Below are 19,437 nucleotides of genomic sequence, written 5' to 3'. Positions count from 1 at the left end.
GGTGGACCCAGCCAAACCGGAGCAGAGGGGCCCTCACAAGTGGTCGTGCTCAGTGCTGCAGAGGAAGGCAAAAAACCCTCGGCGCCCTGTGCCAATCTGCCCCAGGGGAACATTCCTTCCCAACCCCAGTGCTGCTGGCAATCAGCTACTCCGTGAGCATGACCTGCCTCCTCCTCCTCCTCCTCCTCCTCCTCCTCCCACAGGCTGGTCGTGCCTCCCAGGAGGTGCCTGACCCCTGCTTCTCCCTCAACCTGGGGCCACCTCCAGGGCTGCCTAGAGCAGCCCAATGCCCCTGGCCTGATCGACCTCGGGGGCAAGAATCCCCCTCCACCACGCCTGGCAGGGCACCTGTGGGTGCTCCAAAGCACTGGCACCCCTGCCAGCATCCCTGCACCCCCTTCTTACTGCTGCTGCCCCTGGCTCCGCAGGGGGTGAGGACGGCGGGCTCCGCAGTGCTCCTCAAGAAGGCATCCCCTTGCCTGGCCGCTGCTCTCCAGCTGGAAAGGCCTGACAGCCCTGGGCACCTCCGGCTGTCACTGGTGGTTCTCCTCCCCAGCAGCCCCATGCAGCCTCCGCTCTTCCTCCCTCAGCCCCCTCCAAGCCATTCCGTCGGCTCCTCAGGGACCTCCTCAGGGATGTCTCCCTTGGGCTGCCCGGGCCAGCTCTGGCAGGGACAGGGCAGGGGGCTCCCTTGATCCTGCCCCAGGGCATTGTGACATGGGGGCGTTGCCGGGTGGTGGCATTGTGACATGGGGGTGATGTGGCCTCCGTGCACCGCACCGCCCACCACCCCTCTGCCCAGCACCCTTCAGCAGAAGGCCTGGGGGCACACAGAGGGTGATTTCAGCAGAGGAAACCCAAGTCTGTTCTGCCTTCTTGTGGCAGGGGGTAAAATAGTGCTCTACTGCCCTGGAGCAGAACTTGTGATTCTTGGAGTGCAAATTTTCAGCAAGACATGGATATGTTCCTGTACTAGGGCTTGTGTCTCTGTTGGGGACACATCACCCCACGCCAGGAAGACTGCTTTAGAATTTTCTTACCTCAGTCCAAAAAGCAGCAAAGCTTTTTGTCTTTAGAAGTGCTCAGCTGATTTATTAAGAGTATATAAATGGAAAAGGAATGGCTAAGAGGCTTAAAATGGTTAAGAAGTGATATTTAGATATATAAAATTAGGATATATGTAAGTAAAAGGAATCGTTAGTCTCTTCTTTTTTCACTTATTCATGTTTTTTCTTTAGTATTTCTTTTTCTATTGTTGCGTTCTCTACCTCCTTAACAGTAAAATACTGTGCTGACCCTGCTGCTTGTAGAACGGTTCAGGTTCGCTCTTAGTTTTTGGGCTCTGCATGGCAACAGAAGTTGGCAAGAGAAAAGGAGCTCCCCAGTATAACAACGGTCTGGGGAAGAATCAGCAATTGGAAAAATTCTTCATGAAGGGAGGCATGTTCTTTGTCCTTTTCAAAATGAGCTGTAGTGTTTCTAGACAGAATCATCTTGAAGAGAATAAGAAAGACAAAAACCAAAATGTGTGTTATCTTGGATCTCCTTTGTGGTTTGTTAAACATTATTTTTATTTTGGAGATTGGTTTTGGCATGCACTTCTCTGGCAGTAACTTGATTTCCTGTGTTGGAAGAGGAGGGTAATAGTGGATTTAAAAACCACTTTTGTGGTCTACCGTGAAGTCTCCATCTGCTAAAGTGTTGTAAAGCCAGAACTGTCACGTAGGGGGTTGTAGAACTCGGCTCTATGGTACTAGGACAGAATTGTCTCACTCTTTTATAGCTGGTTCCTGGAGGAGAAGGACTGGAATTGATATTGTTGTCATCTATGAAGACCTGTTATAAATACATGGGTATATAATATAAATGGAGCTTTTGGGGTATGGGTGTGGGTGGGTTTTGGTGTAGGTTTTTTGTGGGTTTTTTTTATTCACACACTCTTGCAGCTGACATTTGAAAAAGAGTTGGGATTCCCTCTCCAGGAGAGGTGCATTGCTAATGATAATGCTGACTTTGTACATTGCAATGGTGGTGTTCTTGTAAAATGCACTAATCTGTTCTGAAGAAAAGGCTTTCTTTTTGTTAGTTACTGTGTTCTGTTACAGAAGTGCACAAGTTAAGTAGTTTTAGAAGTGGTTGCTGGAATGGAAAAATAATAGTTAGGTTTCAGTTGCTCTCAGTCTTCAGGTTTTCCACATCTGTGGCATTTGTTTATGGCCCAAGTCTCTATAAAACCCAAGCCCTGAGCCGAGAGGTTGCTGTTCGTTCAAGTGCTGGCAAGTACTAAGCTGGATCATTTGTTGAAATGTGGCTTCAGGCTACATTGCCAGAAACCTTGTGGCAGAGCACCGTCGAGTTCTGAAAGCTCTTCAAAGTGCATCCATCTGTTTGATGCACAGCAGCCTTTTGTTCTACTGTCCCAAAATCAGGATTCTTTTACCCAGTGTGCAAAGAGCAGACAACCACAGAGTCCAGATATTGGTTTAATTCCAGTTCTGCACAGAAAAGGATGTGAGGTGGTAATTCCACAAAGCTAGCACGGCTTTTGAGAAATAAAGCTGGATCTTGTATACAAAACTACAGTAAAGTCAGTGATGTCACTCCTAACCTTACATATGAAACCAGACCTTTAACATTCTTTTATGTCGATTCTCCTGTTGTCTTCGAGATTAGTTGGGTGCCACCAAGGTCTGACCCCCACCCCTCCACACATCAGCTAGCCAAGCCCACCCAGTTTGGAAACCTGGAAGGTTTGTGACTGTTGACTGTGGTTAGTCTGTGGTTAAAATGGGATAGATTTGTTTTGGTAATTTTTTGATTAATTATTTTAATCAGCTAATCAGTGGGACTCATTATGAAGCTGGAGTTGTGTATTAGAACAATGGGCATCACTTCCAAGTCCTCCAGGCCACTTACAGGGAGGTAGGAGGTAGTTTTAATGTCATGACACTGTGAGTCACATCATCATCTCTACCAGCTCAAGGTGTGGTTTACATCCAATACGCTGAGAAAACAGGAGGGGAAAGGAGAAACAAGTTGGGGAGGGTTGAGCTGCAAGCATAAACGTACAAGTTTCCTAAGATCAGTAAAAATACTTAGAGGTTTTAATTCACCTTTCAAGGAAATAGCATTCTTTGAGTTGAGAAGTTTGAAGCCTGTTAACAGACAACATTTTGCCGGACATCTGCCATTCTTACATGCTGTGCTCTTTTTCATGGATTTTTACTGATTGTTTTTTTATTTCTGTCTGCTTCTCTACTGTCTTCATTCAGGATCATTTTCTAAGACATCCAGAACTGTATCTCTTAATGAATGCAAATGTACAAGGAAGTGTCTGGCGTCTGGCAATGTGTGCATACAAAAATAATTTTAAAATACCTCTATATTAATTAATTAATTATTGTATCGGGTTGATAAAACTTGCTAGTTATTGGCTAGCAACATAGTTCCTGCTGTGAAATCCGAAAGATCAGAATCCAGCTCCTCTTAAGTGGCTGAAGATGCGTGGCCGAGGTATTTCTGTGACAAACTAAATGGCTGATGTTATTCAAGGTGGTGACATCTGGCTCTCAGAGTACAGGGGCATGTTAGAAAAGTGCTAATAAGGGGTTTTCAGAAAACAGCATTTGGTCAATGGTCGGTGTGCCACAGCCTTCTGGTCCAAAGCGCAGACCGCCAGTACTGCAGCTGATGGCATAATTCACACAGCAATTCCAAGACTTTCTTACCCTTTTGAGCGTAGAAGCTGCGCACCGCCAGTAGTTTGTTAGGTTAATAATTTCTGTATAACAACATATTTGACAAGCTTATAGAAGAGATAACAGTGGTGAGCAGGAAGCTCACATTTCTTCTGGATGGTCGAAGAGGTTGTGGTTAGAACCATAGTTTGAGAAAGCACCTAGTGTAAAAGGCACAATTTAAAGAGGTTAGTTGTGTGTTTAAATATTACACCCTCCTCGTTCTTCCCAGGGCCTCATTTGAAAGTCCCAATACTTCTAATCCGTGTGAGTATCGTTCTTTTCCTGACAGTAAAGACTGGGGATGAAAAAGAAATAGTGAACACCTTCCAGTGGAGGAGATGTAAGTCATAGTCCAGGGGTTCTCAGGTCACCCTTGCTTCTCTTTGGACAAAAAATACTTGGATAGGGAACTTCCCTCCATTTCTGAAGACCTCTGGATTGGTCCTCGTGCTCTGAGGACCTTTGAGCCAGGCCTTCTAATTTAGCAGCCACAATGCACCAGCCTCTCTAGGGCACAACTCTGAACGCCCCAGGCAGCCCAAGTGCGGCATCCAACAGCAGGACAAACCTGAGTGCCACTGTTTGCCGTATCCCGGGCAGGGGGATCTGACCTGTCCAGGTACTGCTCAGGATCCCAGAGTGGCTGAGGTCAGAAGGGACCTCTGGAGGTCATCCTGTCCAACCCCCCTGCTCAAGCAGGGCTGCCCAGAGCCAGTTGCCCGGGACCATATCCAGATGGCTTTTGGATATCTCCAAGGACAGACACTCCACAGCCTGTCTGGGCAACCTGCGCCAGTGCTCAGTCACCCTCACAGTGAAAAAGTGTTTCCCGATGTTCAGAGGGAACCTCCCGTGTTTCTGTGTGTGCCGGTTGGCTCTGGCCCTGTCACTGGGCACCACTGGAAAGAGTCTGTCTGCATCCTCTTTGCACCCTCCCTTCAGGTACATCGATGCTCCCTTCTACCCATCGATGAGATCCCCCTGAGCCTTCTCCAGGCTGAACAGACCCAGCTCTCCCAGCCTGTCCTCATAGTGGTACCTCAAGGTAGCTTAGCTGAATGGAAGTTTGGGTAAGAAAAGAACGGCTTTGTACTTGACATATCATCACTGTCTTTTACAGTAATCAATCTGTCCTTGATGCATGCAGTTTTGAAACTTTAGCACATCATCCTGTCCTTGAGGTATGTTTGTTGCAGTCGTAGTTTCAACACTTTAGTGCATGTGAACAGAGGAGGAGCTACAGTATAATGAGGTATTGTGATTAAGGACTGGATGAAACCAGCCAGCCATGACAAGGAGATACACCATCTGGACTACTCCTTGTTGGGGAGAGTCCAGAGAAGAGTTCAACTAAAGGACACCAAAGAGACAAGCACCAGAAGGTCCCGGAGACCCCCAAGGACCACCGGTACATCCAGGGGGGCATGCTTAGAAAGGCAGACTCTAGGTAAATGATTTCTGGGGAACAACATGAGTATGTATGAACATTCTGGGAAATACCATGCCTATGGATGTTGTTGAACAATAAAAGCTCCACGTGTGGCTCCTTGGGGCATGCCCGCTAGGAGAAGTTATCCCCGGTGCATCCGGCACTGCAAATAAAGAATGCCCACCCTCTAAAACTGAAGACTGAGTCTTAGAGGGTTCTTCTGCGACTGATTTCTACAGTATCAACAGGAGAGATGCTCCAGTCCTTCATCATCTGTGTGGCCCTTCGCTGGACTCTCTCTGTCCATGTTTCTCTGGTACAGGGGAGCCCAGAACTGGACCCAGCACTCCCGCTGTGGCCTGACCAGTGCTGCTGTCACTTGAAAGGATAAAGAAATTTGTCAGAAAATAAACCACCTTGTGTTCCAGCTTGTCCTCGGATATCAGAGGGGCTGGGGATGCTGGGCTTAGGTGCTGAGTGATGCCCAGTTGGGCTCTGTGAGTCCAGACAAGAATGTGACATTTACCTGTCGGACTCCTCTCAGGGACTTTGACTGACGCCATTTCGCAGAGTTGCAAATAGAGGTATTTTATTGAGGCAACAGACACACAAGTTGGTTGGATTGTTGGTGATAAACTCACTGTCTGCAAAGCACGTGCAAGTTTCAGGTAAGAATAACACAGCTTGGCTATAAAACACAGTAAATTATAAAAACAACTCGACAGAGATTTCTAAGTTTGCTGGGGAGCACGTGGTGCAACCGAGCGTTCGAGCCTTACCCAAAGGCGTCCCTGTGGGGGGGAAAAAGAGGCTCAGCCTGTCGACTGATCCCAGAAGTTTAAGAGAGTCTGTGACTTGTCAGCGATGACATCTTCCCTAACATACTCCTCTCTTAAGCTATTTTTATACTATTTTTTACTTTTCGGGTGGAGCTTGAGTGACTCCAGTCGTACAGACCCTTATTATGATTGGTGTCCAACTCTCTCGCTTCACTTTTAGAGGTACAGGCTAGAGACATTCAGGGCGCAAGCTCGGCGAACGGTGGCTGCACCTTGAAGGCAGGTGGCTTTTGGGATGGAGGCGTGTTCTGGGATTATAGTGAGATTATAGTCGACCCAAAGGACAGTATTCTGTCAAGGAATGACAGCATCGGCCCCGGGTAGCAAATACGCAGCTTATTGGTTCCGCAGCACCATCCAGTTCCCATCCCAGGGCGGTACCGCAGAGCCTGGCCGCCCCCACCCTCTGTGCTGTGCCGTTTCTCTCTCAGAGTCAGCACATCAAGCTCCCCTGATGTTGCCAACAGCCAAGATTGCCTGGGGAGCTTCTGGGGAATTGGTTCCTCATGTACCCGCCGCACTCGGCTTTTGTGCCCTTCCTTAACAGGTGAACACTGCTGCACCGTTAATTTCCAAGTCGCCTCTAGCTTTCCTTCCACACCTGCGCAGAGGGGAAGGATCACTGCCCTCAGCCTGCCAGCAACACTCCTCCCAAGGCAGCCCTGGGTGCTGTTGGCCTTCTTTGCAGCAGGGGCACGTTGCTGCCTCGTGTTCAACTTGATGTCCCCCAGGTCCTTTTGTGCAGAGCCACTTTCCAGCCAGGCAGTCCCCAGCATATACTGGTGCCTGGGGTTGTTCCTCGCCAGGGGCAGTTGGGGACTATCCAATCACCTGTGCTTAGTGGAAAGATCCACTTTCCTGCAAGTGCATTGAGGAGATAGTGCTGGGTACCAGGACCATTGTGTAAGATGAATGCAGCAAGTTTTCTTGTGGTCCTTTACTGAGTAATGTTTAATCTGTACTTTAAAGGTATGTCGCGTTTCCTGAGCACTCAAAATTGACAGGCGGGTTTCCTCCGACTACTCCTGAAAGCTCGGTGAAAAACTATTCCCTGTTTAAGCCTTTCTTGGACACTGAGCTGCCCGTGATTTCTTTAGGAGTGCTGCTTCACATGCTGATGGTGAAGCGAGAAGGAATATGGGTTCTTCTGCTAAGTTTGCAGGATTTGGAAACGAGCTTGGACAAGCGAGCGCCTTGGGATTGGTAGGAGGGAGATTCCAGGTGATTGGTTTGATTTTAGTTCAGTATCCAGTGCCCATGATATAAATAGAGTTGCCTTCCTCATAGTGGAATGGGAATATTTAAAACACTTTTTCTCCCCTGGGGGGAACCTTCACTTCCAGGGCCCCAAGGGCAATAACAGCCTTAATTACCCTGATCAGCCTCTCCTGGGGTCTCCCCCCAGCCTGCCCCCAGCCCAGGAGCTCCATTGAAGCTCAGTCTGAGGCTATAACCTTCTCCCTGAGCAGTGCTGTGGGAGTGTGGGTCTTCATTGCTCCCGGCCCCAGCATGCTGGCTGTTGGTCTGTCTGTCTTCTCCTTGTAGGCCTGCCTGGCCACCGTGGGACTGTGTCTGACCTTGGCTATGCTGGCTGGCCGTGATCCTGACTTACCTTCCTGGCTTGGCATGGGCCCTGCCTTGTCCCCGTGGCTTTGCCTGGTGATCTAGACCTGTAGCCACCTCTGGGGCTGCCCTGCTGCCTTACTGGTGTGCTGAGGTAGGTCCTGCTGGCCCAGAGATCCCCATCCCATCAGGAGCAGCCTGCTCTTGCTGTGCCTGGACTGGGTAGCAACCTTTCCTTCTGCTAGAGCTGGCTCAAAGCAGGTTAGATCACAGCCCTGGTGTGCCAGTATGATGGTAGGAAGGTTTTGGTTTGGTGTGGGTTTTTTTTTTTTGTGGGGGAAGAGGGCGTTTCATTGTTTGTTGTTCTTTTTGGAAATCAGGTTTGGGAGAATCAAGATCTCTAGTTGAGCACAAAGACTTACAGCTGGGTTATGAAACCTATTGGAAGTATTGGCGTCCCCTTACTTGGATAGGTTATAAATACTGTTTGAGGGAAGTCTGTCACTTTAGGTTTAGAGTTTACCTTTTTTGTTTAGGTTTTACCTGTTGGTTTTATGTCATTTTCCATTTAGATTATTTTTCTGAATCTGTTTCTGAGCCAAAGGGCGGTCACAGAGGTACAGAAAGGAGCAGCAGGATTTTATGCCACTTTACAGTTAGATTTTAGGTCTAGATTTTAGATTTAGATTTTCGGTTTAGATTTTGTCCTATTTTCCATTTAGATTTTACGTCATTTTAGGATTTGTTTTTTATGTTTACATTTGATGTCATTTTACAATTTGATTTTCCCTCTAGATATGATGATTGTATTTTACTTCAAGATTTTAGGTTCTATTTTAGGATTAGATTTTACATTTAGATTTCAAGTTTAACTCTTGAAGTCTAGATTTTACATCTAGATTTTATGCAATTTTATGTTTAGATTTTATGTCTAGATGTTAGGCTGAAATTTCAGATTTAGATTCTATCTCATTTTATGTTTAGATTTTACATAGTTTTAGGGATGTATTGGTTTAGACGTGATGAGGAGCGACACAGGAACGGCTGGAACACCGCTGGGTTTGGTGACTGTGTCCTTGTCCTGCAGCAGAAACATTTGAGGCTTCGGCCCAATTCAGCCGTTGCTGTGGAGAGGTTTGAGCTCACTGCACCCAGCCTGTTTGTATGGACTAAGTGTAGTATTCTGGGGTTTTCTAGGTATTTTTGTTTTAACATTCTGGGCCTAATTTTCCTCGAAACTGGAATTTCAGCTAGGGTGTTACTGTTGTTGCTAGATGCTAGCATTGAGCTGCCTGAGGAAAAATAGTGTGTAAGATTTATAGCCAAAGGGTTTCTGTATTTTCTATATATTTCTATATTTTTGGCGTACTTGCCAGCTGAGGAGTTTCTCTCTTGGACTTAACCTATAGAGGGTGATCTGTCGGACAGCCTGTCCTAGCGGTTGCATGATTCCTACTTGTAATCAGGTTCTTAATTTGCAGCCTGAATTTTGGATGGGTTGTGTGCTGAACTTCCCAGTAGCTCATTTGTTTGCTGCTACATTTCCCCAAGGCAAAGATTTCAAAAGGCAGCAAAGTTAAGGATATTTGCTACTGTGCCATGAGCTGTTGCTATTTGAAAGCCAGTTTGAGTATCGGTGGTATTCAAGAAACTGCCAAGGTTTCGAGGGTAAATCTGAGTATCTGTGTGCTGAGCAGAAAAGTACAAGGCATGTTTTCAGTTGCCAGGTAGATTACTTTACGCAGGTTTCTCGAGATGATGCTGCAGCGTGGCTGACGTATTTGTTAGTTCCAGCAACTGTCCTCTTAATGCAGAGATTGGTGGCAGTTCTGTGATCAAAGCTGGGATCATTGTCCCTGGTTATGTGTTCTTATTTGCTTTTTCTAACTCTACGGCAGGGCAGAAGAATCACTCTACTGCCTCTGCTGAGGGCAGAAGAATCACAAAGCTAGACCAGATTTTGCTCAGTGGAAATAACACAACAGTGGTAAGTCGTTGTTGTTAAAGGCTGCGAGCATTTACCTTCTGTAGATGTAAATCCATCGGCCGTCGAGTTCAGCTACTTCCAAGCTGAGCTTTCCGGCAGTTCTGTTACAGAAGCTGTTTTCAAGTAGCTTTGGGGGCGTATGTGTGTGTCAGTGATGCTGGGAAGGGGATCTTACTGCCTCACTTGGTACGTGTTACAGCGAACATGAAAGGAGCGTGGCCCTCATCTTATTTTGGAGAATGTTTTTCTGGTCTTCGGGTGCGCGAGGGAATCCCTGGCTTTGCTGCCCACTCTGTGGGCTGGGTCGTGCGGTGGCTTTTAAGTGGTGAGCAGACGTTTGCCTGCAGGAGCGCGCAGGGTGGGATCCAGCTGCGTTTCATCCACCGCCTTACGGATCAACGCATTGGCAGCCGTTCAGATGCTTACAAGCTCGCAGAGTCATCTGGCGATGATGATGATGCCACGTGATGCCCAGAGAGATGTACCTTCGTGTGCTCTGAAAGGAAACCTGGAGGTCTGCTGGGTTACAGCAAATTGGAAGCACTGAGAATCTTAGTTTATCCTGTGCCGATGCATGTAGATGGGTACTGAAACGGGAATGAAGTCTTGGAATTCTGCAATTGCTGAATTCTGCAATTTCCTAAATACTGCAAAAGCAGAGCCACAGTCGTTTTTTCCTTGTCTGCAGAGATGGCTACAAAATCTGGACTTCTTGCCCAAGGGCGTGCCTGATTTGGAGGGAGGAGAAGAGGAAGGCTGACTTGAGTCCCAGTCGGCTCTGTGTGAGTAAGGAATAGTCTCCATTTTGCTGTCTTCCCTACCTTGCACCTGCTCCCTGTGTGACTGAGCAAGTGCCATCCTGACTTAATTTCAAAGCCTTTCTCCACTTTGGTTATTGTTCTGCAGCCTTAAAGGATAGCACATGTTCTACCTTCTTGGGAGGGGCTAAAATTACGATGATGCCGTTAAGCTGGTGCTCTGCTGCCCCTGGAGCAGAAGCTTGTGATTGTCAGAGTGTGAATTTTCAGCCAGACACAGGTCTGTTCCCGTGTTAGGGCTTGTCTCTTCTGGGGAGGCATCTTTCCGCGCTAGGAAGGCTCTGCTTTAGGCTGTTCCGTACTTCAGTCCCAACAGCAGCAAAGCTCTCTGCCTTCTGAATTGCTCAGCTCCAAAATCACTTTCAGTGACACAAATCAGAAAGGCAGCAAGTGGAAACAGAGTTTTGTCTTGAGATTTTATTTCATTTCATTTTATTTTTATTTTTGTGAATCTGTTGCCAAGCCGATGTTCCCGAGCACTGACACAACGCCTGTGTGTCACCAGGAGCAGGCTGATGCGTTCTTCAGTTCAGCTGGAAAAAACATCCCTTGCAGCCTGGCGAGGGGCGGTCACAGCGGTCCAGAAAGGAGCAGCGGGGCGTTGTTTGGGTTTGGCGTTGTTTGGGTTTGGCGTTGTTTGGGTTTGGCGTTGTTTGGGTTTGGCGTTGTTTGGGTTTGGCGTTGTTTGGGTTTGGCTTTTACCTTCCTATTTCAAGGTGAGCTTTTCAGTTCATGTTCTAGCCCATGTTGAGGGTTTGGGTTTGCATCTGACCTGCCAGTTTCAGGGTGAGATTTTTGGTTCGGCTTTTAGCTCAGAAGAAGTAAAGAGGTTTGGGTTCAGCCTGATGCTGAGTCAGCTGAGTGCACCGCAGCTGGCAGGGTGGCAGTAGGCCTGTGTCCCTGGTTTGGAGGCTGAAAATTCCCAGCTTCCTCAACTGTTGAGGTGCATCAAGAAGCCTCAGGTCAACTGTGAGGCAGGGAACTGGATTTCTTACCCCTGATCAAATTCACATTCAGAGATTCCTACCCTTGCCCAGATTATTTGAGATGCTCTTTTTCTTCATACATGCCTAATCTGCTGTGGGAGTTGAGATCAGCTTGAGCACTTGGAGCTTCAAGGCATCTTCAGGTGTCTGAGGAAAACTGCAGGAGGTTAAAATTAGGCACCTGGAGTTGGTCCCATCTGTGTTCACTTCCTGATGTCTTGGGCAGAGGCTGTTGCCCCTGAGCTAGGAACAGTGAACAGCTTGTGATGGATCACCTGAAGTTCCCCAGTTCCCAGCTGGTTTTATGAAGGTGAATCATCCCCGACAGGGACAGGATCCTTCTGCTGTTGTGTGTGGAATCACAGAGTGCAGCGAGAGCTCTCAGCTGCGTCCAGACAGGAGAGCTGATAAGCAAGGCCTGTATTTGCAGGTCAGGTTTTTAGCTGATGGCACACAGTAGCTGTTGGGTTTAATAGTCACATTTAGACCCCATCCAGGGAGTTCTGCGAAGCCTGGAAACCAAAGGATGCTCTTTCACATTTTTGTGAATGCTTGTCTCAATAGTGCAAGGCACGCAGCAGCTTCCGTTACTGACAGGAGTTGAAATACTGAAATATACTATAAGGGCATTAAAGGATCATTGATGGTAGAGTTAACACCAGCCTGAATGTCAATGCGTTTGTTGTTTTCCACGTGCGGAGCAAACACATCCCCTGGTGCTCCGGTTCTTCCCAGCCAATGCAGAATTCCCAGGAATGAATCATTTCCCAGCCAAGAGTGTCCTGGATATTTCTGTGATGGTGTTTGTTTTCTCTCACTGTGATTTCCTTCCACCAGGCGTATGCCTGGGGCCTGAGGGACAAATATTGGTGCAATAAATATCCTTTGAAATGCCGGTTGGACCTCCCCAGTTTCAGTTTTAAGAAAACCCAACAAACCAAATCCTAGGCATTTCTGTTACCTTTTCATTTAATAAACAGTGCATCAATGTTCCTCAAAACTGTAGCCATTTTCCAAATGCTGTGGATCTTCTACAGTTTCAGGCTGCTCAATCATCTGTATGTTGTTCTGTCATGTATCTGGGTGCCCTGGATAACTTGAGGGTCTCATTTTCACAGACTGCAGCTGTATGCCAAATCTGTTCTTGTTTCTGGGTATGGTAAAGAAGTCCATGAACTTATTGCCCCTTTGCAGCTACTGCAAACACTCATTTCCTTTGGACTGTACTTGTTTTTCTCTGCCAGCTGGATCACAGGAAAGCAAAAGAGACACAGCAAGAAGGTGCTTCAGCTTCCCCTAGTCCTTTTTCTGTGGTCGTAGAACTATTTAAAAGGTGCAGTACCCAGCTATGGATGACCCTGCTGATTGGTGTTCTGTAAAGAAAGGAGCAGCTGAAAGAGCTCCATTTGTCCTGGCACTCCTGTTTCACAGCCAGGTGAATGGAGCCGGAATAAAATTCCCAAGGCTGACATGGGTGCTGTGTTCCTTTACCGCAGGAGAAGGGACGTCCCTGGGGCAGCACCATTTAACCGCAATGAGGACAGGCCCTCCGGCTCACCGCTGTGCCCGGTGCCTGAGGGCAGCTGCAGTGGGACAGGACAGGACTGATTTTGTGACACTTCTGTTGTGGGAAAAGTAGAGAAACTTCCTTTTATTGTTTTTACTCTAGGATGGTTCGTTTGCCTTTTTAGGCCTGGAAATTTTCCTCTGTGTTTAAGAGGATAAGAGCAAAGTCCCTTTGGCCACTGTCTCTTTAAATGCCAGTAGTGCAGAGCTGTTCTTGTCTTGGCAGATGTTTTTATGGAAGACTCCTAGACCCATTTCTATTCTTATTACTGTATATTTGAGACATATTCTGCAAGTTTAGGTGCCAACAGTTCAAAATGTTTGTCTTGCGTTTCTAAAGAATGTCTTGCAGAAGCAGAATCAACTCATCTGTCCAGCTTCTCAGCATGTGAGACCTTGGTTCCAAGTGAACTGCCCTGGATAATGATCGCCCGATGTTTTGCAAAATTCCGTTCTAATTCCTTGGCCTGAGGTCTGTCAGGAAGACTCGCTGATCTGGATTTTGGAGACTGCTGAAAGACAGAGTTGAGGTGGCTCCTGTCTGCCCAGTTATGCTTTTTCTTCATACTAAATTTGTGCACGCAGCTTACGCGTGTGTGTAGAAAATGAGAATCCAAATGTTTCTGTTTATCCAAGGAATAAGCTACAGTAAAGCTGGTGTTGATGCATGGAGAAGCAAAATGTGCTTTTGCTGATGGACTTCCTACTAACTAGGTCAGCCACTGCAATCAGCTGTCAAGGCAAGATCACGTTGATGTTGGAGTAGCTGTGGCTGCATCAGGGTTTGTTTTTTTTTTTTGTAGGTATAGAAAAATCATCTCTAACCCTCTGCCAGGGAGGAAAGTGGCACTGGAGGCTGGGCCTTAAAAACTGGGCTCTCTGTGAGCAGTTCTGGGTAAGAAAGAAACAGGTGGAGTCTCGTGTTTCTGTTCTCTCTAGGTGACATATCTGATGGCGACCAGCGAGACACCAGAGCTGCAGAACCCCGAGCAACTGTCCGCTGAGTTTCGGGCCTTTTGGAGCTGCTGCCTGGAGGTGGACGTGGGCAGGCGAGGGTCTGCCAGGGACCTTCTGCAGGTAAAACGCGAAGCGGCTGCAGGTGAAAGAGCTACGCTGTGTCATGGTTTTGTCATCAGCTGAACTCGAAGGCATCAGATGGAGCCCCCTCATACAGCCTTGTCTGTACTTGCAGGCCGGTAACGGGCTTTGGTACGGAATGGAAGAGGCCTCAACAGCCCTTCCTGATATTAAATGGGTGCTCAGTGAAGGCGCTTACGTGCTGTTTTGTATCAGGTGATAACTACCGGTTGCTGGGCAGGGCGGGACCTGCACCTCTGAGCACACTGACTTATCTGGTGCCCACGTGGAGGGGACAGCAGAAGTGACCTTGTACTGCTCTTCTGGACCCATCTGGGTATAGCCCGCGGGCATCTGGAGAACTAGCGTGCATGAGAGGTCAGACATACTGCATTTGGCTCCTGAGAAAAAGCACAAAAGATTTCAGCTGTGTATTTCAGCCATTAACTTTGAAGTGCAGCACTGCAGTTAGACAGATTGCTGTCCTTGGAGGTTCACCATCCGCTCCAGCCTTTCAGTCTCTCTCACCAGTGGGTTCCTGAAGCCACACTTCAGAAGACAGGCCTTGTTTTCCTTCATTACTTAACCCAGAAAGCAAACAGGGTATATAACTCTCCCTCTCATCTCAAAGACAGAGGAAGGTGTTTCAAAATATATTCACGCAAGAGCTCTATCCTAGAGGCACGACAGGTGAGCTACTAGAGACACGACACCTCCCAAAACAGGTCCATCCACCCTTCTCCGCTTCTGCTTCTTCCCCATGCACAGAGAACAAGGAAACACAAGAGTGTGCAGACTCGGTAACTCAATGGCACCGGGTGTACGCTGGAGGGGCTTGGTGGAGCGTGGGGCCTGACAGGTCTCTGAAGTGACAGAGCCCCGCCCTGCTGTGCTGTGCCATGCCAGCTGTGGGCAACACTCCGGCAACGGCTGCAGCAGCAGCAGCCAGTAGCAGCATGGTGTGAGCGTGTGGGGCCCGGGTCCTTACCCACCTCCTTCTCCTCCTCCTGGTGGTCCTGCAAGCCTGCAGGTTGCTCAAAGACAAGCACAGGAAGCAGGTAGACAGGCAGAGGGCCAGCACCCAGCCCCGAGGAGTGCGATGTGGCATCCAGTGTGCCTCAGTGGGGCGATGGCGGGGCCAAGGCTAAGGCTGGGTCTGGGAGAGCAGCTGGTCCGGGTCAGGCAAGCCAGGCAGGCACCGGGGTGCAGGCAGAGGGGGCAGACACCCTCTGAGGAGCTGTAGAGGGGCTGTGACTGCTTTGGGGACATTTTCTGGTGGGAGCGGCCATGCAGGGTAAAAAACCCAGCACTAAGTCCCTGTGGGGACACCCGGCCCCATGCCACACTGCCCTGCCCCAGGGCAGCCTGCCCCGGCTGTGTGCCAGGACGGGTGAGAGCGTGGCACCGCGGGAGCCAGACAACAGCCCGCGGCAGCGTTTCTCCCCGGGCTGGCTGCAGCTGTGCCCAGGCCGTGGCTCTGCCACTCCCTGGCTGGATCCTGGCTGTCAGCCTTGGGGCCACCCCAGAGGGGCACGCTCAGGAGAGGTCTGCTCGGGAAAACAGGAGCATTTCTGCTCTAGTCCTGCTCCCCTCGGATGAACCACAGGTCCCCAGCCTGCAGGAACAGGCAGGGGTAGCCCTGCTGCTGCCTGTCGCAGTCTGTTGTCACTTTTTCCTCCAGTTCCAGGGGTGGGCTTCCTCTGTATGTGTGGAAACTTCTCTGAGCTCTGCTGGATTACAGGTGGTGGCCTTGGTCTGGTTTATCAAGCTTCTCAGCTGGAGCCTGATTATGAGCCTTGGGAGTTCCAGGGAGCTGACATCTCCACGCCACTGCAGGCAGCTGGTAAATATCTGCAAGAGGCACCTGAGCAGAAGGCGAGAGGAGTGCTCTGGAGCAGTCCTGTCTCTGAGCTGCGTTCGCTGGCATTCAGACCTGAAGCAGCACATTGAAACGTTTCATAGGAGCTGCTCTGTCCTGTGTTCATTCACGGACACCGGTGCAGGCGAGGGCTGTCCAGCTTCCTGGCTGGGTTCCAGGACTGAGCTGCAGAGAGGTCGCGCAGGTGCATCATGGCTTTGTCCTTAAACCTTCGGGAGCTGCCAGCTCAAAGCCCAAAGTCAGCCAGGTGCCTCTGCGGGCGTGAGAACGCAGCCCCGTGCGCATGTGCCATGTCATGACATGACCCCTTTCTATGTTCTGCTGTTCAGTTATGGCCACGTGGGTCAGAACACATGACGGTAACTTCTTGTGGGTGTTTGGTTGCAGATGTGGCCACCGGGAGGGCTTTTCCAACTCCTCGGCTGGATCCCAGGCTGATTCCTAGCTGGCATCCCAGGGGTGAGTAGTCCAGCTTTGCTGACTTTACAGAGTAAGAATGCATTTTCAGTATTTTATTCGTGTGACATTCACCTTCTTACTTTCTGTTAATGTCAAAGAAGGAAGTAGAAAGCTAGAATAGGGAGCTATTCCCAAAAAACCTCCCAAGTTTCAAAGGAAATCCCAACAGCCTTGGAGAAAGCAGCACCCGGTCAGTGTGTTTCCCTCTGGTAACCGTCCAACTTTGGAAGCTGAGGTTCAGATCCATGCGTGGACGTGCTGTAGCCTACACAGCAGGAAGGGGTCAGTCAGACTCGCTGCAGCAACACTCAATTTCATGCCTTGCATGGGCTGGTGAGCCACAGAGATGGCCCAGCACAGCGTCTGCTACCAGTTGTGGTTCCAGCTGAGTCCCAGGGGCAGCTGCTGCGCCAGTTGCACTGGTCAGAGGTGCTTTGTGCAGATGCTGGTATCCAGATGTCAGGAACCAGATGGTTTGGCCATCATGATGATATCATCAATCTATTGCAGGTGTTCTGGAGCTTCACCTGTTGCAGTGTAGTCTGAATCAGTCCATGGCAAATGGTGGGACTGTGTTTCCACCCCGGGGCAGTTGATTCCAGGTGTACTGGTGTAACGGGTCTGCATGGCAAGGTTTTGGTAGCAGGGGGGTTACAGGGGTGGCTTCTGTACGAAGCTGTTAGAAGTCTCCCCTATGTCAGATATAGCCAATGCCAGCTGGTTTTAAGACGGACCCGCCGCTGGCCAAGGCCGAGCCAATCAGCAACAGCGTTTTTCGCTTCTCTGATAACGTATTTAAGAGAGTGAAAAAGTTGTTGCGCAGCAGGAATTGCAGCGAGTGAGAGGAGCGAGAATACATGAGAGAAACATTCTGCAGACACCCAGGTCAGTGCAGAAGGAGGGGGAGGAGATGCTCCAGGCACCGGAGCAGCGATTCTCCTGCGGCCTGTGGTGAAGACCATGGTGAAGCAGGCTGTCCCCCTGCAGCCCATGGGCGGTGGAGCAGATGACTGCCTACACCCCATGGAGGGCCCCCATGCCGGAGTAGGTGGATACCTGAAGGAAGCTGTGACCCCGTGGGAAGCCTGCACCGGTGCAGGCTTCTGGCAGGACCTGTGGCCCTTGGAGAGAGAGAAGCCCACGCTGGAGCAGGTTTGCTGCTAGAGACCCCGTGAGGGGGGCTCACGCTGGAGCGGTTGGTTCCTGAAGGACTGCACCCCATGAAGGAGACCCACGTTGGAGCAGTTCATGAAGGACTGAACCCGTGGGAAGACTCACATTGGAGAAGTCATGGAGGACTTTCTCCCGTGAGGGGGACCCCACATTGGAGCAGGGGAAACGTGTGAGGAATCCTCCCCCTGAGGAGGAAGAAGTGGCAGAAAACAACAGTGTGATGAACTGACCCCAACCCCATTCCCTGTTTTCCCCCTGTGCTACTAGGGGGGAGGAGGGAGAGAAATCGGGATCAAAGTTAAGCCCGGGAAAGGAGGGAGGGGTGGGGGGAAGGTGTTTAAGATTTGGGTTTATTTCTCATTATTCTTCTCTGAGTTAATTGGTAATAAATCACATTTCCTTTCAGTTGAGTCTGGTCTGCCCGTGACGGTAAATGCTGAGTGATTTCCCTGTCCTTATCTCAACCCCACAAGCCTGTTGTTATTTTTTTTTCTCTCCTGTCCAGTTAAGGAGGGGGAGTGATAGAGCGGCTTTGGTGGGCACCTGGCATTTTGACCAGGGTCAACCTGCCACAACTGGACACCCCTCCAAGTGAAAGTAAATGGTGCCCTGCACTCTGCTGCCAAAGGGACTGAGAAAAATGCATGAGCGATACCAGTTGTGGCGTACCCCTTGACTGCCTTTGACTCCAGTTGGTATTGGAAGTTCTAGCATGGCTGGCACGGCAGCACTCAGTGGTGGCGTGACTTCATTCAGGCCACGATAGTCTACTGTTAGTCTCCACTCTCCATTAGGTTTTCACACTGGCCACGTGGGGCTGTTAAAGGGTGAGCGAGTTGTGCCGTTCACCCCTTGACTCTCCAGTTGACGAATCAGCTCATGGGTGGGAATCAGAGAGTCTCGGTCGGTGTAATATTGCCGCTGATGTACCATTGTGGTAGCGATTGGCACCCATTATTCTTCAACCTTCAGCAGCCCCACCACAGAAGGGTTCTCCGAGAGACCGGGCAAGGTGGACAACTATTCAACTTCCTTCGTCTCCAAGGCAGCTATACCAAAGGCCCACGGGTACCCTCTTGGGTCCTTGAAACACCTCCTCGTGAGGTAGTCTATGCCAAGGATGCACAGAGCCTCTGGGCCAGTTACAATGGGGTGTTTATGCCACTCATTCCCAGTAAGACTCAGGTCAGCTTCCAGTACAGTTAGCTGTTGGGATGCCCCTGTCACTCCAGAAAGACAAATGGGTTCTGCCCCTCTATAGCTCGATGGCATTAGGGTACAGTGTGCACCAGCGTCTGCTGGAGCCTTAGAGTCCTGCGGGTCTGATGTGCCAGGCCATTGGACCCACGCAGTCCAGGAGGCCCCTCTAATCCTCATCAGAATCACTCCTTGTGAAAATTACTTAGAAGGTCCAGAGACCTTCTCTTCCCCTTGAGGGCACTGAGCAGTGCTGAGAAGGGCTCGGTAGGCATGGGCCAGGCCCCAGCATGTTGCAGTGATTTGTGTCTCTCTGGAATTGCCAGGGTGACAGCATACCTTTTCCAAGTATTTTACTAGTTTTTTGGGATTCTGTATTCGTTCAGGGGTGGAATTCCAAAACACTGAGGGTAACCACTGTCCCAAGCACTTGTCCATACTCTCCCACACACCCTGCCACTCATAATTATCCAGCCTCAGGGCAGATCTCTGGGTGGTGTTCTTAGGAAAAGTTTGTTTAACCTTGAATAATAACCTGGGACACATTCAGGAGATAGAGCAAGAAGAACATGCTGGCTTGGGCATCCCAGGGATATTTGAAATTCTCAAAAGCTGCTATAATGAGCCTGAATGTGGAAGGAGAGGTGGAAGAGTGGGAGAAAGTATCCTCCTTTGTACCTCCTGTGGACTGGGTGCGATGAGTAACAAATGCCGTGAGAAGGTG

This window comes from Leptosomus discolor, unplaced genomic scaffold, assembly GCF_034619465.1.
Source record: "Leptosomus discolor isolate bLepDis1 unplaced genomic scaffold, bLepDis1.hap2 HAP2_SCAFFOLD_33, whole genome shotgun sequence".
NCBI classification, from domain to species: Eukaryota; Metazoa; Chordata; class Aves; order Leptosomiformes; family Leptosomidae; genus Leptosomus; species Leptosomus discolor.
This window is presented reverse-complemented; position numbering follows the sequence as displayed.